The sequence below is a fragment of the Paramisgurnus dabryanus genome, chromosome 21, assembly GCF_030506205.2.
Source record: "Paramisgurnus dabryanus chromosome 21, PD_genome_1.1, whole genome shotgun sequence".
Taxonomy (NCBI): domain Eukaryota; kingdom Metazoa; phylum Chordata; class Actinopteri; order Cypriniformes; family Cobitidae; genus Paramisgurnus; species Paramisgurnus dabryanus.
Window position 1 is genome coordinate 27955602 of NC_133357.1, and position 21957 is coordinate 27977558.

Genomic DNA, 21957 nt, shown 5'->3' on the forward strand with positions numbered 1-21957 from the left:
CTTCATCAGTCACCAGAGTAGATAATAAGCAGCCCATTTGGCGGTAAGCCTTCCTTATCTTAAACATTTCAAAATAATCGCTATGCCGAATTAAGAAATTATATTAACTTTAATTTGCAAAATTAAAGTTTCATCTGCAACAAAGCTTACCTGAGCAATGCATTTATGGATATCCGATAGCTCTGTGAAACGGGGGATGTTAGTGACGATCTGATAATGGCAGAGCTGCTGGCTACATTCAACAGATGAGAGTTAAGATTATATGTAGCACATGCTTGTCTACATTTTTCATGTAAAAGGTTAACTGCCTATTTAAAAACAATTGGTATTAGCATTGTTTCTACTTAACTGATGACTGAAAAAAAAATGGAAAAATGTAGATCAGTGAAAAAAAATTGTGGGACATCTAAAATAGCAATATTTGTACCAATATTGGTTACATGCACAGAGTTTTGTTCTGTTATACACATCAAAAAAATATCATTAATGTTTGTTCAGGGTAACTGGGAGTTTGACCCATTATAAAACTTAAGCACACGACTTCAAACACTCTAAAGTGTTTGTGCTTTAGACCACAAATCGTGTGTATGTGTGAAGGTGTGGTTTGCGGTTAGATTCGTAACCAGCCAGCTTTTCAAAAGATAATTTTGTTGAAATATTCCAGTGCTCGTAAAAAAAAAAATAAAACTCCGTGAAGCAAAAGCAAGAAGAAACAATCCAATAAATTGGGGATAACTAATCATATTAGTTGTCTTCAATATTGTATACCGCACACATCTACCCATCTCTTTCCCTGCCAACAAAAGTTTAATGCTTTAAATGCCATAAAATGTCTGTTATGGCTCATGGCTCAAAACGAAAATTAACAATAGTACACTCAGAAGCCAATGTATAATGAAAAGAAAAGGTTTATTAACAAAAAAGGAACTTATACAAAGCAAACCAGTAGAATGTAGCAGTCAGAAAGCAGTAGTATAATGCAAGGTGAATGGATGTTCATGTAAATGTCCTGTTGCAGTGTTGGATGCACAAATTAAACAGAAACAGTGATGCGTTAAACTCCCTGTTGTGATGACGCAAGAGTTGCAACTACGGTAGCTGAGAGGCCATGCTTTGTGTTCTTTTTTAAATGTTTCTGCAGCCTGATGAAATCGTTATTAATACGTGAGTAACACTTTATTTTACGACCCGCAAAGTACAGCGTAATTAAACCGAATTTACAGCGTACCTATTTGTAACAACAGGGTAGGTAACCTGTAATATTTTAAGTTTGGGGTAATAAGGGGGTAACAATATGAAGAATTATAAATTATTTATACTCTAAGTATTTTATAACAACAGGGTACCTATTGTAATATTACGTGGTATGTATGACTTAGTCAAGTCTATGGGGAAATTATGTTTTATTTTTTTTTATTGTGAATTTTTCTTATTGACTACTGAATGTTGTATACAGTCAATGTCTACGAGCCACATCGGCAAATAAATATAACAGCATATCACTTTTATTTTAGTAGCCTATATTACTTGCTTTTAATAACAAAAGTCCAGCTGATTTAATGTGGTTATCTTTTTTTTAAGGTAAGTACAATACAAATAGCAACTTATTCCCTATTTACCAGGAAACTCCTACATTTGCGGACATATTTGAAGTGGTGCTTTGCAATTTATTTACTGTAAACACAAGTATTTTAGCCAAATATAATTTATGCAATGGCAAACCAGAATGAAACAACAGCAGATATCAGCTCCCGCTAAAGCAAAAGACGACTACATGCGTAGGCTACTGCGCAGGTGTAGAGCGCGCGGCCGTCTGCAGGAGGTTTGCTGGAATGCGATCCTGAGGTGAAATTTCTTTAAGAGGTTTTAAAAACGTTCTACACTGTGGAGTACGGCTGCGAGTGATGTTAGCAGGATCCATGCTGGATAAGGTGACTGGTTTTGTTAATACATGACTCACGCATTTCAAACAATGTTTTTTCAAGAAAGTTGCCAGCTAACGGTAGCAGGTTAGCTAGCACATAAGTTAGCCTAAAGTTATTAACGTAACTGGCTCAGAAAACTCTGTTTCTGTCAAGGCACAGTGAAGAAACATTTACTGAAGGCTTTCATTTATGTTTTTTATATGTAATGTAGAACAGCATTTGTGAGACGACATCAACTCATCATCCGAGTGGACAAGAACACCAACAGAGGAAGCCAAGCCGCAAAAACAATGAAAATTTATCATGACTTTTTATTTTAAATAAAAGTTATGTGATAATAAACATTAAGTGTTGGCTTAATTATTGTGTTTTAAAGATGTTTTGAAATAAGTTGTTTTAAAATAAAAATAAAAATATTCTGTATGTTTATGGTATTTACCCAATAACATTTATAACAAGAGGTGAACAAAGCACCACTTTAGTTTACAGCCCGCAAATATGAGAGTTACCTGGTACATACACAGAACAATCGGGGAATAAGCCCCACTTCAATTTACAGCCCGCAAATATAAGAGTTACCTGGTAACTCCTGTATACATACAGATCAAAGAGGTACAAGTTGCTATTATTTTTATTGTGTGTTATATTTTATTTGCCGACATGGCTTGTAGACATCAACTGTAGGCTATACAAAACACTTCATCAGGTAAGTAGCAAATATGAAAAAAAAACATATTACACATAGACCATATTACCCATAGACGTAAGTCATACATACCACGTAATATTACAATAGGTACCCTGTAGTTATGAAATACTTAGAGAATAAATGTCCATATATTCTTACCCCCTTATTACCCCAAACTTAAAATATTGTTCCTTTATAACTACAAGTACGTACTGTAGAGGTACTTTGTTGTTACAAATAGTTACGCTGTAAATTCGGTTTAATTACGCGGTACTTTGCGGGTCGTAAAATAAAGTGTTACCCATTCCAACTTAAACCCATTGTGCGAGCTGTCTCTTTAGTACTGCATGGTTTATTTAAATGTTGCTGCTCATTGGACTGCAGTTCTGACACACCCACCAAACAAGAAATAACATATTTCAAACCTTGTTGCACACCGTTTTGAACTTGAACATGCCCCAGCTCTCTCCTCAATGACACATCAACTCCATTCAAATAGGTGCACAATCAGAGGGCAACAGGTGCTGGACATTAAGGACTGCCAACAGCAGTTCCTGGGAGGCGGAGTCAGCAGACCCAGGCAGTCACACCCCTCCCCTTAAGAGAGGGATCTGTCAAGAAAGCAACAAACAAACCAATTACCAAATTCAGGACAAGGAAGAGCAGCCACAAGCAAAACAATTAGACCAGAGTACTCCAATTACTTATGCACAAAAGCACGTGAAAGTGCATCAGCCATTTTCAGATCCCTAAATATGACGACTATCAAGTGAATACAACTGCAAAAACAAAGACCAACGTATCAGTCTTTTATTTGGGCAGTGGAGGGAGTTCAAAAACGTCAAGGGGTTATGATCTGTAAAAATAACAACAGGTTTACTTGAGCAAACATAGACATCAAAATGTTGCAAGGCCCAAATCAAGACCAGTAGTTCAACTGATAGGAATTAAACTTGTGTGAGAAGACACTGACAGGATGGACTACGCCCCTCTCATTAGCCTGTTGAAGAACAGACCCAGCTCCAACTTGACTTGCATCTACCTGCAAGGAGAAAGGTCTTGCAAACCAACGTGCAGCCATCAGAAGGGCACAGTAGAGATTCAACATTGTCAAAAGCCATCATACAATTTGTCGACCAGATGTGCAACAACGGAGGAGAAGTTATGACAAAAAGAACGGTAGTATCCTACTAATCCTAAAAATCGCATTAGCTCTTTCTTGGTTGTAGGTGGAGGATATTCTTGAATAGCTTGAATTTTGACATTACTGGTCGAACCTCCCCATTCCCCAACACTTTGCCTAGATAAACTACCGTAGCCCGAGCAAACTCACACTTAGCTAGGTTTACAGTGAGTCTGGCTTCTGACAAATGTGCTAAAACTGCTTGGAGACGTTTTAAATTTAAATCCCATGTGTCACTATACAGTAAACCACTAGATCATCTAAATACACAGCACACCCCTCTAGGCCTGAAATCACACGGTTCATCAACAGTTGAAAGGTGGCTGGTGCATTTTTAAGGCCAAATCTTAAACTTTATAAGAAAAGAGACCTGAGGGAGTAACAAACGAGGACATTTCTTGAGCACTCGGACTCAAAGGCACTTGCCAATAGCCTTTCAGTAAATCAAGTTTAGTTTCAAACTTGGCTGTACCTACTTGGTCCACACAATCTTTCACGCGTGACAGGGGAAAACAATCAGGTTTAACACTCTTCCATTTTTGAAAATCAGTACAAAACCTTACCGACCCATCTGGCTTAGCGACCAACAAGCAAGGAAATGCCCAATCTGCATTTGATGGAACAGCTATATTATTGAATAGCATATATTGAATTTTAGCATCCAGCATTCATGTCACAAAGCTTGAATCATTTCAAATTGGTTTCTTGAACATGACAATGAGTTCACTGTACTAAAATGGCCCCCACAGTCACCAGATCTCAACCCAATAGAGCACCTTTGGGATGTGGTGGAACGGGAGCTTCGTGCCCTGAATGTGAATCCCACAAATCTCCATCAACTGCAAGATGCTATTCTGTCCAATATGGGCCAACATTTCTAAAGAATGCTTTCAGCACCTTGTTGAATCAATGCCACGTAGAATTAAGGCAGTTCTGAAGGCGAAAGGGGGTCAAACACAGTATTATTATGGTGTTCCTAATAAATCTTTAGGTGAGTGTATTTGTATGTTTATATATATTTTTTGAAGAAAATTTTCCTGGAAGGCATTTTGTGAAACTTTTGTGAAAATCTAAATGATGGCGGGCAACTTTTCAAAAAAAGGCTAGCAGGGAAGGAGTTAAGCAGAGACAGTGGCTGCGTCCGAAACCTCTAAATTGTCGTTTTTATCTACATACTGCTTTCATGTAAGTCGCCGTCATGTTTCTATAGTAGCCCTAAATGAACAAACTGATCTACAGAGCGTATCCTCCCTACGTTGTCTCAAACGACGACATGTTTCTCCTGTGGCTGCTATGCGTTTTGAAATTGTGGGATACACTGTTAGTTGCAATTCCCAATTTCACCACTAGATGCTGCTAAAATTTACAAACACCACCATTAACACACACATATACACACAGGTTTCCATTTTTTTATGGGAACATTCATAGAAGTTATTGTTTATCTACTGTACAAACTGCATATTCTATCTCTCAACCACCCTAAAAAAACTCCCCCCAAAAAAACTATCTGCTATTTTACATTTTCAAAAACATTATTGTGTTTAATTTAGAAGTTTGTTCCCTCGTGGGTATTAAATACTGGTATTATTATCTTTATGGGGACATTTGTTTCCCACACACACCGTAGGGATTATATGTTACATTTGTATCCAAAAGATAATGAATGTGGCTACAAAACACCATTGGCACTGTGACTCATATGATTTGTGGGAATCCTGCCCTTACACTCTTAGAAAGGATTTACACATCTTTGTGTGTTAATCTTTTAACACATTATGAGTAATTTGAACACATTATGTGTCATTTTGTGTTGATTTTGTGTTAAAATATAACACAAGGGGCCCTATTTTAACGATCTTAAACGCAAGTGCGAAGCGCAACGCGCAAGTGAGCTTGTGGGCGGATCTTGGGCGCTGTTGCTATTTTCCCGGCGTGAGAAATAACTCTTGCGCCGGGCGCAAATCAATAAGGGGTTGGTCTGAAGTAGGTTCATTATTCATAGGTGTGGTTTGGGCGTAACGTCAAATAAACCAATCAGAACGCTATCCAACATTCCCTTTAAACGCAAGGGCGCAAGTTCCATGGCGGGTTGCTATTATTATGACGGATTTACCAGGCGTACGCCAGGAGCGGTTCACAGCCGAGGAGACCGACGTTCTTGTAAGAGCAGTCAAAGTCAGAGAAGTTGTTTTGTATGGGGATGGGAGAAACCCGCCCAAATCAGCGTAGGTTAAACAGGCGTGAGAGGAATTATAGCCACAATTGTCTCATCAGCTGGCATCCCCATCGTTGCGCCAAGCGCTACAATGATGTCAGGAGACGGGGAATCCCAAGCTTGCCAGCATAAATCGGGCACGCCGTGTAACGGGAGGTGGATCTGCTTCTACACAGGACCAGATGCCAGCAGAGGACATCGTTGCGTCCACCCTCACTGAAAGGGTTTGGGGGCTTTGAAATCGGACCCAAGAAACGCAAGCAAGGTCCAACCCCAAAGTACACTTACAAATCAAGTTTATATACATTAAGGTTTCTTATGAAAACATTTCAATTATTATTTACATAAAATAAATGTAATACAGCCATACAACAAACTTATGAAAATATTTTAATCGTTATTTGCATGATCATTTTTTAACACAGCCACACAATAAATAAAAACTATCACCACAATGCTCACCACTATGATTCCCCTTATCTCATGTGTTAATATTTTTTAGTGTAACAATTTATGATTTGCAAAAATAACTGTTGCATCTGTGTAGATTAGATAAGCAAAGTTTGTGTGCGTTGTGCACGCTATACATTATGCTCAAGCATGCGCCCTTAAAAAAGCATAATGAACAACGCGCAACTCGCCACTGACTTTAAAGAGCACCTATTATGAGATACACGTTTTTAAACATCCTTTTGTGTGTAAGTGTGTATTAGTACATGCTAACGATATTCAAAAAGCACATACCTCAAAGAAAACGATGACGCGAGTTATCTCTAACGTTCGAGGACTACAAAAAACACTCGGATTGTAGGCAACAGTTTACTTCCTGGGATTAGTGACGTAGATAAGACCAACATTATCATAGTTCAGCCCTCTCTGCTTGGCTGGGGTACGCCCTCAAAGACGGGGGTGGGGAGCGCCGAGTCAGAAGAGAGCTAAAATGGCGGAGGTTGGGAGTCCCTGCTTGGACCCTTTTTGCAAACTCTTGCTTCATTGTTTAAGTGATTAAATGTCTCGAGTAGACGCTGTCTCTTTAGATGCGAGGGCAAAATAGCACTTTATGGACTTACACAGAGGACATCATGTTTAATACGGTTCCGGAAAAATCCAGTCAGAAGTTGTTCACGGAGTTTTCACAATAACTCCTTTTTATGAACCGAAGCTGGATTTGCGTGACGTTTCCTCCTGAAAGTTGGATTACCGTGCACTTCTGGATCACAGGCTGTAAGTATTCATGTTTATTATTTGCCTTTACTGTAAGTTACGTTACCGGTAACCGGAGCTTAACATTATGTGCTTGTAGAGTGTGGGATTTGATTTTGTTTTACTAATCGTGCTGTTTATAATCTTAATTATGTGTATTGTTACAACAAAGATTTCTGTGCTGAATACAAGAAAGTTGTCTGTGTGGTTTCGGTTGGGGGAGAGACAGCATATGCTGAGGAATTTACGCCTGGCATGGATCAAGATAAGAGAGAGGCCTGAGGGGGAAAGCAAACAGGCGACTATGTCATTAACTAATGCCTTAATGTTCACAGGATAAAATATGCAATGTATTTCTTACTTAATCAGTATTAATCATTGAATAATTGATGTAATAAATATAAGATGTTGTCTTTGATAAATTTGTATTAACCAATGAAATGAAGGTTGCATACAGAATAACTTAATGGGGGCAGGGCAGCTCAACCTTGAAGAACAGAATCTCCTGTGTGTCTGTGTGTGTGTGATTTCTTTTCTAACAGATGGTTTTTAATAATAATTAAAGTGTTTGCTTAGAGGTAGTATTGCAGTAAAAGATTTAATATGTGTTTATCTATCTAAAGAATTTAATGTGTGCCATATTCATATAACCAATTTTACAAATAATAAAATGATGTCATGATATTGAAATATGTTTTACATAATAATCACTTTCATCTTACAGCTTATGTTTTTTATAAATGAATGTTTTATTAATGATTTGTTTCTAAGAAAGCATTATAACATGCTATTCAAAGTGGAGGAGTACTGGAGAAGAACTGCAGGGCTCCCAGGGATGAGAGGAGAACAGATTGTTTTTTCTTTGTCTATGTGTGTCCATCTTTGCCTACAGGCTAAAATTGGGTGTGGTGATGGAGTCAGATGGACGAGGGGAACGGCCTTTGTGGGTGGAGATTTTCTGAAGAAACATCGACGTCACATATTTTATAAATAAGCATGTTACTTCCTGAGCTGGTTGTTCGCTACTTGAGAGGACCCAGCGCTGTTAAACTTTTTCAATCTGATCAATAAATATTTGAACTTAGATATTCGTATCTTGTGCCTTTCCTCTAAATTACACGCAATGGACGCCTTAAAGTCCAACAATTGGTGACCACCGACGTTTTGTGGAGGGAAAGGAGAGAGTGAGAGGAAGGAGGGTTTCACATTGAAGAAACCAGAGTAAGGGAGGGCTCCATTTCAACACAAAGAGCGCTCTAATAAACAAGGTAAGCAGAAACCTGTTGTATCGAATTCTGCTATTTGGATATATCAAATTAATTGTGTTGATAGGGAGCTCCGAACTGAAATTGATTATTTAAACAATAAGAATTGATCAGAGTGAAAAACTTTTTGAAATTTTTGAATTTTTTTTTGTTAAATATAAGGTTGAGGATTCCTTTAATACATTAGGTGTTATAAAATACCAACTCGGTTGTAGCCGTAAGGAGTGAGAGGCTCTTGGATGAAAGGTCCATAGATACTGTTAATGGCGGTGTAAGTTAACAGAATTAAATATAAGGTTGAGGATTCCTTTAACGCATTAGGCGTTATAAAATACCGACTCGGTTGTAGCCGTAAGGAGTGAGAGGCTCTTGGATGAAAGGTCCATAGATACTGTTAATGGCGGTGTAAGTTAACAGAATTAAATATAAGGTTGAGGATTCCTTTAATACATTAGGTGTTATAAAATACCGACTCGGTTGTAGCCGTAGGGGGTGTACAGCAGCCCGTGAGGTGTAAGGCCTACGAATACTGGAAAAGAAAATTGACGTCTTACTGTTATTGTTGTGGTTTTGTCTGAGAAATTGTATTGTAATAGTATTTGTACCGTGTATTGAACGTTGATATATATTATGGCTGAATTTCAGAAAGAGTGTGATGAATATGTGTGTTCACCGGTGTATGTGCCATGGCAAAAAATAATTCAATTAATGATGGCCCAAACTGATCCTAAAGATGTTAAGAAAAGACAGAAAGAGGTTGCATTAGTTAGGGGAAGTTGACAGTGGTGCAGCTGCAAAGCCAAAGGAAGTTAAACAGGGAAACAGTCAGCCAGACTCAAGTATGACACCTACGGCTCCTCCTGCTGCTCCACCCCCAGTGAAATCGATCTACCCCTCCTTGCACACACCTAATCCTTATGAGAAAGCCAAAGCCCAAATGAAACAGCCTGTTTTTCAAATCAATAGCGGTGAATTAAATGTAGATGCAGATTTTATTTGTGTGAAAATGTAGTGTGTCTGTGATATAATGAGTCTGTTAAAACCATACATGGGATTAAGCAAAATCTAGCAGAAAGACTGAGGCGAAGCTTTGAAAGAAAAACAACAAATTAGAGAAAAGAGTAGACCAAGTTATTGAATGTGGAAATATAGATGAACAATTAAAAAAAGGACAGAAAATTGTTAAAAGGTGAATGAAACAGATAGATTGTATAAAGGAAAAACAGATTTAACAAAATGAAGAGGAGTCTTCATCTGATGATGGAAGGTGGTCACAAGATAAATTTTATTTTTAAATTGAAAGGCAATATTTTGCATGGGTCAAGCTGAAACCTTGTGGGCTGATTATTCCCATCCTTTGACATTCAAGAAAGTGAATAAAAGCTGGCAATGAAAAGACAGTGGCAAAAACTGTGTGTGACATCAAAGTGTTGGAGTTACAAAGAGAGAAGTAACTCATAAACTGGACTGAGAACACATTCTATTTGAATGGGACTATACTTAAACTCAAGCAGTGAAGGGGGCACTGCATATGGTCAGAGACATTTACAAGGATGAAACACCAAAAAGACTGAGTGGAATCCAGAAAGAGACTAACAAAGACAATAATGTTCTTGGAGGCAAGAGAAACTGGACAATACTTCACTGGACACTGAACTTTTTCATCTTCATACGAGCCTTTGAGTGAAAAGGGGGAAAGAGTAAACAGCCGTTCAATGTTTAGTAAAGACCTTGTTACTATAGGGACACAGACATTCTTTATGAGAAAATCAGCTTGACAAATTTAAAAGCTGATCAAGAACTTTGTTGTTAGGTGTGACTACCTGTTCTAAAATCAAATCAGACTCCTATTAATCTGACAGGAAGAAATGCATAATTGAATTTGGTATATACAGAGGAAGTCAGAACTCCACTGATGGTACTGAGCTAAAAAGCAAATATATATGGCATAGAACAGCTATGGCAGAAAGGAAATTAAAATAGATATAAGAAATAAATTGAAAAAGAAAAAAAGAACACCATAGAACACTATAAAAGGTAAACAAGAAAAGCTGTGAGTATAGAAAATAACTGATTATTGTAACAAACTTTGTATTTAAGGAAATCGCCAGCCCAGACATCATATATGTGCATGAAGGTGTTCACATGGCAGATCTCATCACTGAGGGTGAGCCAAATGTTGGATACCATTGACTGATATACAAATTATTATTATTGTAATTAATTATAATTGTTATACCATTGACTGAAAAAGCAAATATATTGAGAGATGGTTTGTTCGCGGTACCACTGACAACTACCCCACCGTTATTCACACTGTTTATAGATGGTTGTTGTTTCAGAGCAGCAGATGACACATTCAAGGCAGGCTTTGCTGTGGTTGAGCAAGTTGAGGGTGATTTTGTAACACGACTGAGTGGTAGATTGAAAGGTAAACGGTCAGCACAGAGAGCTGAAATGACAGCTGTTATCAAAGCCTTGCACTACACTGGTGAAGAGAGGGTGATTGTTTATAGTGAATCTGCATATGTGATTGGTGCAGTATATATGGAACTGCCATATGGCAGATAGGTGGGTTTGAAACCAGGAAAGGCCGGCCTATAGTAAATGCTAGCAAAGCCTGACACATACTACAGGCTGTGAAGGTACCTAATGAAGTGGCTGTTGTCAACTGCCTAATAAACCACTTATATCCCCAACCATGGTTTCCCAAGACAAAGTTAGATCTGACATACTGACAAACACGTAATGGAATTGACATATAAGTTTCGGGGCTGCTTATCACCCCAATGTTACAGTAATGCTGAAATAGTGAACCTGACTTTGACATTACAACTTGACTTGACAAAATCTGTGCACAGACACAAATAACATGGCTTGAGGCATTACCAATTGCATTAATGTCTATTCGCTCTTCTGTTAACAGGATCACTGGTTTCAAAACCTTTGAATTGCTTACAGGTCGTCAGTTTCCAGGTCCAAGGCATGACGTGGTGCAGGATCCCATCCTGCCTATAACACATGACGTTTCATCTGACAAACTAACTGCTATGATTGAACATTTTTCTTGCCAGGCTACCAAACAACGAAATTGTGAGAACGACCTAGCTGTTAAAACTGATGATTGGGTTTCTAACAGACACAGGTGTGGACCTGAGGACTCAGGTCCAAGAGAGGGAGAGTGTTGAAAGTGAAAGTGAATCAGCTGGAATACAGAGAGGACAAACAGGAAGTGGTAACACATCAGTGGTAACACTCACACAACACCAACAACAAAGTCAATAAACACACTGTAAAATTGTGCATAAAAAAGGTGAAATTTTTTCCAGCCCAGTAACAGAACCCCTAGCACACTGTGTGAGCACAGATTGTGCCTATGGAACAGGTATAGCCGTACAGTTCAAAGCGAAGTACGGTACACAAAAGGTTGTAAGACAGAACAAACACACAGGTGAATGTGCAGTTACCCACGAGGATGACGGCAGATTGATTTTTCATTTAATAATAAAACAAAATTGTACTGATTTATCAACATATGAGAATTTTACCTACAGCCTCAGATGTATGAGAGAGTGGTGTGAGAAAGAAAACATAACAAGTGTATCCACTCCCCGGCTGGGGTGTGGCCTGGATAAATTGGATTTCCACAAAGTGCTGGAAATCCTGACAGAAGTGTTTAGAGACCTGAATATCACAATTACCATATATTCATTATAACCTGGGTAACTACATTCCGTATTGACCTTTGAATTTTGATCTTTGAATTTCTTAAGTTTCTTATACAATTCTACAGTATTAATTTCATATTTCATTTTTCTTTTCCTTTTTGAATTTACGATTGTTATTTGAGTATTAGCCAATAGGCATAAGTGTATTTTTTCCACAGAGATGAAGCTATATGCAAATTGGAAGGTTCTGTGGGCCCTAGGAGTTATAACTGCAATTATAGTCACCATAGTATTTGGCATAAACAATGGAGATCCCTGTGTAACAGACTGATAGTGTCTGCAATAGAGAAAAAAGAAAATCCACCCAAATACAGCATGCGCTATTAGGCCTACAGAACCTGGAGGATGATGAGGAGAAAATGTGTGACCTCTTTCAGAGGTCAAGAGAGGGAATTGTGGGATTTGATTTTGTTTTACTAATCGTGCTGTTTATAATCTTAATTATGTGTATTGTTACAACAAAGATTTCTGTGCTGAATACAAGAAAGTTGTCTGTGTGGTTTCGGTTGGGGGAGAGACAGCATATGCTGAGGAATTTACGCCTGGCATGGATCAAGATAAGAGAGAGGCCTGAGGGGGAAAGCAAACAGGCGACTATGTCATTAACTAATGCCTTAATGTTCACAGGATAAAATATGCAATGTATTTCTTACTTAATCAGTATTAATCATTGAATAATTGATGTAATAAATATAAGATGTTGTCTTTGATAAATTTGTATTAACCAATGAAATGAAGGTTGCATACAGAATAACTTAATGGGGGCAGGGCAGCTCAACCTTGAAGAACAGAATCTCCTGTGTGTCTGTGTGTGTGTGATTTCTTTTCTAACAGATGGTTTTTAATAATAATTAAAGTGTTTGCTTAGAGGTAGTATTGCAGTAAAAGATTTAATATGTGTTTATCTATCTAAAGAATTTAATGTGTGCCATATTCATATAACCAATTTTACAAATAATAAAATGATGTCATGATATTGAAATATGTTTTACATAATAATCACTTTCATCTTACAGCTTATGTTTTTTATAAATGAATGTTTTATTAATGATTTGTTTCTAAGAAAGCATTATAACATGCTATTCAAAGTGGAGGAGTACTGGAGAAGAACTGCAGGGCTCCCAGGGATGAGAGGAGAACAGATTGTTTTTTCTTTGTCTATGTGTGTCCATCTTTGCCTACAGGCTAAAATTGGGTGTGGTGATGGAGTCAGATGGACGAGGGGAACGGCCTTTGTGGGTGGAGATTTTCTGAAGAAACATCGACGTCACATATTTTATAAATAAGCATGTTACTTCCTGAGCTGGTTGTTCGCTACTTGAGAGGACCCAGCGCTGTTAAACTTTTTCAATCTGATCAATAAATATTTGAACTTAGATATTCGTATCTTGTGCCTTTCCTCTAAATTACACGCAATGGACGCCTTAAAGTCCAACAAGAGCTCAGATATATATCTATGTGTAGAGCTAGAGCTAAGCTTGCAAGCTAGTTGTTTTGTGTTGTAATACTGTATTTCATAAACAACGTACCATATTTATACACGTGTATGTTGAATTATGCAGACTATCGTTTTTATCGATGTTTATTTAGACGTGTTTACAAACTTGCTAAGCTGTTCCAGCTAAACTGTTACCGGTAAAGTTTGTTCTCATGATCAAACTCAAGAAACTATAAGTACACTATAAGTACAGATGATTTGTTTAACGTTATATGTATTTTACTGTTGTTTTTACTTGAAGCTTTCTTAGATTTTGAAACGAAGTAATTAAACACGTAATGTGTGTTGCTAATGTTGGGCCATGTAATATGTAATACATTAACGTTTTAATGAATAGTCTAACGATTTATAGTCATGGTACTCTATTGTTATAATATGTCTTTTTGACTGAATACATGTTTGTTTTATTTGTCTATATCCTAGATTCGCAGCTGGACACATCCTTCTACACTGTATGCAAACATGCAACATCATAACACACAGTACAAGGAGTCAGACTGGCATATGAGGAGCAAAGGTGTGTAACACACATGATGTATTTAGCTAGTGATACCACTACCAGTCTTAAATGTATAACTGATGATGACAAAGTTTTTTTTCTCTGCATAATCATAGGAACCCAGGCAGTAGCATCTTTTCACAATGTTTCCATCACCATCATCAGTGGATGTCTTTGCCGTCCGTACCCTGAGATTTCAGATTTGCAGCAAAAAATTTGACTTTCCCATTTATTGGAATGCTGTGCAGGTATTTAAGTATTTTAGTAACTGTGTTAAATAAAGTAGTATTTACTTTTACAATAAATGTATTCCTTGTTTATATTATTAAAGGTTGTACCTTGCAGCCATCCATTACAATGTCACCAAGCCGTAACAAAAGCAACAGAGGGAAAGTACAAGGCTATGTTCCCAAAACACACAAGTGACATACCGTAAGCAGTAATGTTTTATTTCAAATACATTCATAATTAAAAACTTAATGTATGAAGCAGGGAAATAAATGATCAAGACAAAAGATTTATTGACTGCAATATTTCTACAGTTATGTGGAGGATGTGATCAGGCTTGTGTTTGCTGAGGTATTTGGAGACAAGCTGAAGGAAACCCCGATTCCAATGGACCTGGCATCACAGTTTGAGAGACCTTCAAAGGAGGACGTGATTGCATGCCATCTTCAGTGCAGGGGTCGTCGAAAGCCAAAATTGTGACCGATCTGATCAGGAAGCTCCAAGCGTATCTGGAGAACAACACACGACAGGATGATAACCCTAAAGTGTCGTCTTAGATAGCACCAGCTGACAAAGCTTTGATATGCCATTTATCTGAATAGATAGCTGTAAGAAATGAATTGAACAATTTTTGAAAGAAGAACACAATATGGTTACTAAAGTATGTTTATTTGTATATTGTTTAACATTTAAATATATATTTGTAATAAATAAACTTTTGACTGACTACTATATTTTCTTTAAAGTTATATCTTTTGTTCTTTTGGGTACTTTGTTACTATAATGATACTTTAGTGTTATTGGTTTAAAAATGTAATAAAACTTACTCTAGTCCTGCGCTTCAAAGGCTTATAGTCGGTACAATAAATGTTCTGTGTGTAGGGATTTAGACAATTTGTGCAAAACCTGGATGATGAATCACGCAGGTAAGAAGCCCTGGAACCTGTTGCATTCTCCTTAAACCTAATAAGTAAAAACATAGCACTTATAAGTAAGCAGTTTTTCATAATAAAGTTTACCATAGTAAAATAATGTAGAACTAACATTCATTGCAATTAATACTTTTTTTGTGCTACATTTGGTGTTTCCATATAGTTTGCACAGTAAAATAGCATGTAAACAGTATTTTATAATAAAGTTTACTATAGTAAAATAATGTAGAAATTACCAAGTGAAATCGTTTAATAATCATTTCAACAAACACTTTCTATGTGCTACATTTGGTGTTTCCATATAGTTTGCACAGTAAAATAGCATGTAAACAGTCTTTTATAATAAAGTTTACTATAGTAAAATAATGTAGAAATTACCAAGTGAAATTGTTTTATAATCATTTCAACAAATACTTTCTATGTGCTACATTTGGTGTTTCCATATAGTTTGCACAGTAAAATAGCATGTAAACAGTCTTTTATAATAAAGTTTACTATAGTAAAATAATGTAGAAATTACCAAATGAAATAGTTTTATAATCATTTCAACAAATACTTTCTATGTGCTACATTTGGTGTTTCCATATAGTTATGTAGTACGCTATAATTACCTTTTGGATTTTCGTCTTCGTTTAGCATTCTGGCAGAGCTAAGGACACCTAAAAAAGTTAAATCCAATCGCATTCATTGACGGAGATCGTTTATATCGTAACGGCCTTCTGAACTCTCTGGATCGAACTCGAAGTGGTAAGGCAGTACAGACACCATCGTTTATAGAGAAATATAACGCTTGTTTACGTTGCCTCTGAGGCTGTGACTCTCCCACGCGTAGTCAGGGGCGTAACCTTTCAAACACACGCCGAACCTAGTTGACCAATAACAGATGAGTAGTCATCTGACCAATCCGATTACACTAGACATTTTGGGAGGCGGAGACAGGAACTAAACCGAGCGTTTTCCAGACAGTGGGAAATCGGTGAGGTATGTAAGCAATTTATAAGACTCACAATGCATTAGTTCAAGTTTAAATAACATGGATGTACTATGGGATATTGCAATAACGTGCTAACGTGCCAATTTATTAGCATAATTGGTGCTCTTTAAACTTTTTTTTTCTGGTCAGTGGCGCAATTGTTTTTTGAAACTGGAAAATAGCATCAGGGATGGTTTGCGCCGGAACACGCCTCCTTTTTTGCGCTGAACCGCCCAGGGAGCGCAAGTTCATTCCCTAGTTTGCCGACGTGCGTCTGTGGAGGGAAAAACCCGCTGTGCGCCGGTGCAAAATACGAATGATACATGCGTCACTGACAAAGTCAATTGCGCTGGGTGCAAGATAGGGCCGAAGTTGTGTTAAAATGTGTTGTTTTAATAATAACACAGAGATGGGTGGCATTTAGTGTGTTGTACCAGAATCAAAACTAATGTGTTAGTTTTAACACATCCGTTCTAAGATTGTACCTGATGCTGTTTATCTCTCTTTACTTCTTGTCACTCTTATCTCCACGCTATCAAATAAAGACACAAATATTCTATTGTATTCTAGTCATATTCACTAACCAGATGGGAATGAGAAGCTTCACAGTTCAGTTGATCTGGCTATAAATATGATCAGGTCAGTGGAAGCTGGATAGGTCTGAATGAATAAATCATGCACATCATGTATGAGGAAATCTTCTCCCCCAGGTTTCAGAGCCATATAAATAATATATGTCAAGAAGCTAGTATGTCAAAGAGCAAATGGCTTGGGACGTAGTATGCATATCGGTTTTTAGGTATAACTGACTTTAAAACGGGTAAAAAAAAGGTTTTCACTCAAACCCATTAGCATTTGTAGTATAATGTATTTGCAGCAACACCATATATTTACCAAAATGGCTATAAAAGGCAGTAAGAGAAAACTACGGTTTGTTAAACAGATAGAAATGCCCAAATGCAGTTATCCACGATGCCCACGTTAGCATGTATGCACAGTGTTATTGCAACTAAGAGGAATGCATCGACTGACGTCACGGGTGTTTGTACAAAAACTGTCATGTGAGACAGCGGTATAACGATAAATGCAATGTGCTATCATCTATTTGTTTTTGTGGTGGACTGTCACATAAATGAATGTATGGGTAACACTGCATTCCAATGACGCTCGCTTCCAGGCAGCGCAAATATAAGACACACCTGTAATCCCTCCCACTCTGAAGTGGTATTAAACTCAATGGAAAAGCTAACCAAGCCAAAGTGAAGTGAGCTGACCCGACCTGACCAGTGGGGTACTATGCAACCGTGCACCGTGTTGCCTTACCCAATAATGTAAAGTCACAAACCAGTACACTGAAATACGTGTTTCTTACTGTATGTGACTTTTCTGCTTAATATACATTTATAGGCTAATAGTTCTGGTGCTTGATGATGACCGATCAATTGCTGTGGTTTATTCACAATAAAGCTGTTATGATTACTTCATCGACTCAGGGAGTGTAACATCGGGTGGCTTTACGTGCATTTATGCTTCATTACAAAACTGAACCCAACAATAAATCTTTAACATAGCAACTTTCTGTTGTGTCATTCAACAGCACCACTGTTGCTACTGTCACTCCTTCAGAGAAGAAACACACTTGACTGCCTTGAAGACACTTTTCATGTCTTAACAGGTTTTTAGTATAGGTTTATTGATTAATCCAACATGTTTTATGTCCAATAGAGTGTATAATATAGCTTTATTCTAAAAAAGCAATGTTAAGTACACTGTGTATGTCTCTCTTACCTGACAGACTTAATGGCTTTTCACACTTGAAATAATTAATTCTGGGTTATTCTAAATCTCTGGTTAACAGAATCCTGGATTATCTGTTTCAAGTTTCAACCTGTGTTCATACTTAACTGGGATTAAGAGATAACCCTGCGTATTCATATTCTGATGTTCCTAAACCATGTTAACTTTCTCATTTGCATATTTGCAATGTTAAAAGTCATGATTAGCCACCGCTACCGCTTTAATAACTGATGAAAGTGAAACCTGGGATGGGTTAAATGGAGAAGTCATTACTATGTCACTTACTTATACAGAGTGTAAAATGCTCCTTAACCCAAGGTTAAAAGCAGGGTTTAGAATGAATTTAACACGATGTTAAGTTCAGTTAATGAAACTCTCATTTAATGATCTGATGATCAAAGTCAGGTGTGTTAGATAAGAGAGAAACCAGATAGAGAATTGAGAATCATTGCTTTATAGACAACCGGTTGTGGCAAGAAAGCATACAGCTTCAGCCAAAATCTAGCCCAATGAATGCTGTTTTTATTCTAATCCTACACCCAAACCTGATGCTAAACCCAACATGTCGCAAGATTTAGATCAAAACTGTATCCCAGCTAGCCAAAACCTAGAGAACCTGCTGAACTCTGTGCAATGCAAGTTGTTTGTGGGTGTGTCGGTTTCTATTCAAACTTTCTGTCCTCACCCTTCACAGACATGTCATGTTAACATGACATGTCTATTTTGTGGCAACTTTTCAGTAAAACCAGACTGTGCAGATCTTGGAAGGTAAACGTAATATGGGCTTAAGCTGATGCCAATATCCGAATTTGTTTTATTTTGTTTGACCCACTAAGCAAAAACACGTAGAAAAACGTCATTATAACGTCTTTGTCTAACGTTTAAAAGACGTTCACTGAGTATCCAGAATGAAAGTTTTTGCAACGTCTTTTTTGTGTTGAAATCAGACGTCCTACAGACATGCTTGTTGAATGTTGAAAAGACGTCCACTGGGAAGCCAGAGACAATGCTCATTCAACGTCTTTTCTAGACATCTTTTATGTGTTGAAATTAGACGTCTTACTGACATGTTTGTTAAACATTTAAAAGACATCTATTAAAGGATGTTTTTCACATGTTCATTATAGAAATCCAAGTGACATCCTTACAGGGTTTTTCGATGTTTTTGCAGACATCTAAAAAGACATTCATACAATTTTAAAAATGTTTAATTTCAGAAATCCCTGTTGACCTCCATTTAAAACAGGTACTATTTTACTTCTTCACAGTTCAAAACGGTCTTACCACCAAATATACTATACAAGGGTTTGGACATCAACACTTTTTCAGGTACTGCCTGTTGACAGTGTGCACACCTACTGCTTTAAAATTTTAAATACCTATCCCCTTGGTTGACATGTCCAAGAACTATAGGTGTGCAGAGACATTTTGTAATATGGGTCACAGAATGTATGAAGGATGAGAAGAACGACAATAGGTAACACTAAACAGAACTTTATTTGACAGAATATGGGTAAATACACAGAGGAGAACCGGCAATGAATAAAGACAATGGTAAGCACGTATGTGTATATATATATAAAATATTTAAAGATGGAGGTTGAGGTGTTGCAAAGGATTATGGGTAATGTAGTATGGTGAGAGAGGGCAGATGATCCCTGCAAACTAGCACTGTGGAGAGCAATGACGAGCAATTGAAGGAGGGAGGAGTCATCGTGGAAGAGACCAGGGTGCCGACTGATGGACACAGAGCTGCAGACGGTGGCAGAAGAGCCTGACGCCGGATTTCCACCAACTGGGGAGTGGCTGCAGATCGGCTCCGCCGCCTTATGGCTCGTGCTCCGCCGTCAACCAATACCCACCAATTCCGTATTTGTTGCAGAGCGGCTGCGTGTTGAAGTGACGAGGACCCATGAAGGTCTCGCAAATTCATGTGATGATCACGCGAGATCTAGTTCTGTCTCCATCCCATTATGACGTTGAATTCTGACATTTTTACAAACCAGCCCAGATCACAACACGAGATCCCCTCGAATTCAGGTATGATCACTCAACTGTCTGTCATCCGGCAAAAATAGAAGCTCTGCGTATTTGTTATTATCCGGCTGCGGATGGCCAGAGCTGTGACGGATTCGGAACGCAGTCAGTGGAAATACCTACATTGACTTGAATGGAAACCGATTGACTCCGCCGTCGTTCCACAGTGGATCTGCAGCTGCTCCGCAGTTGGTAGAAATCCGGCATGAGATGTAGCCAGACAGACGCAAAGCCTGGCTGGAAACAAGGTGCTGTAGAGCCAAGGCTTTTATTGTGGCCAGCCTAAGGCACACCTGTGCAATAATCATGCTGTCTAATCACAATGTTGATGTGCCACACCTGTGAGTTGAATGGATTATCTTGTCAAAGGAGAAGTGCTAACCAACACAGATTTAGATAGATTTCTGAACAATATTTAAGAGAAATAGGCCTTTTTTGTACATAGAAAATGTATATTTTTCTATACATGTCTTTGCAGAAAACTGAATCGAAAAAAGAAGGCAAAATACTTTGTTTCCCTTTAGCTTCCAGACAGACTGTAGTAGTCAGAAATGTCATCTGCATTTGTCCAGAGAACCCACTGACCAAAAACACGTCCAAAAGAAGTTATCATAATGCTAGGAGGCAAAATTTGGACTTGCCAGTAATAAGAGCCACACCTACAACAGGTGGATGTACAACTGGTTCCAAACTCAGTTCCCCAAGTAACTCTTTTTAAGGGATATGAATCTAAAGATGTAGGCTCTATGCTAACCCTACTGAAAATCCAGCTAAGACCAGCATAACTGGTAGCTGGTTTTAGCTGGTTTACGCTGGTCCTGCCAGCCTGACAAAGCTGGTCATGCTGGTGGGCCAGCTGGTCTTCTAGCCTGACCAGCTAAGTCCAGCTAGACCAGCTTAAAAAGTGACCAAAACACAGCTAGACCAGCTTGCTACACCAGCAAAACCAGCTAAAACCAAGCTGGAGACCAGCTAAAACCAGCTCACCAGCTTATGCTGGTCTTAGCTGGATTTTTCAGTAGGGAAAGCAGGCAGAAAAAATACAGTGGATGAGCATAAAAAAACCTTGGTGTTTGGTGTCATGTTCATTTAAAACAAAATAATGTTTTTACATGTATTTTAGGAACAATTGTACTTGATGGAATAACCTTGTTTTTATCACATGTTTCATGGTCTCATACTTACATTGCTGTTAGGAGAGTTAACGTCAGCCGGTTCTTTCCATGTTGGTTGCACGTCCATGGACATCCATAAGGTGTACCAAACAGACGTTCAAACACTGAACCTTTTTGGCACATCCACAGACATCCATAAGGGGTGTCTGACGTTCATACGCTGAACCTGTACTGCACGTCCACAGACGCCCATAGGGTGAACCAAACAGACGTTCATACACTGAACCTTTTTGGCACGTTCACAGACATTCAAGAGGGGTGCAAGAGTGACGTCCAGACACTGACCCTGTTCTGTACGTCCAGCAGACGTTTAAAAGTGGGTCTGAACTAATGGACATTATACAGATCTAGAACAAGACTAGACCCCTTTAAAACCCGCAACAAATATTTCCCCTTTAAGGTCCAGTTCTTCCTCTATTTTTGAAGCTATGATTGTGTTTACAATCTGCTAAATTTTAAGTGTAAAAAACGATTTACTTATCTGTATAACGCTGTTTTCACTGACCTCAAAACAGGCTGATGTCTTCATTGTTCTATGAAGTCCCTCCTTCAGAAATAAGTAACGAGTTCTGATTGTGTAGTTTGTTAGTGTGTCGTGATTCAATAGC

At 38.0% G+C, this 21957-nt stretch overlaps 1 long non-coding RNA gene across 2 annotated transcripts; it reads left to right on the forward strand.

The window, feature by feature from the left end:
• Positions 1 to 2860: 2860 nt before the first annotated feature.
• LOC135776126 (uncharacterized) lies at positions 2861 to 15074 on the forward strand. Of its 2 annotated transcripts, XR_010544050.2 has the most exons (5): positions 2861 to 7238; positions 14132 to 14225; positions 14324 to 14455; positions 14539 to 14639; positions 14750 to 15074. It is a non-coding gene; the product is annotated as an uncharacterized lncRNA (long non-coding RNA). The 2 variants fall into 2 exon arrangements; XR_010544049.2 differs by lacking the exon at positions 2861 to 7238 and having other exon boundaries at positions 13942 to 14225.
• The last annotated feature ends 6883 nt before the right edge of the window (positions 15075 to 21957 follow it).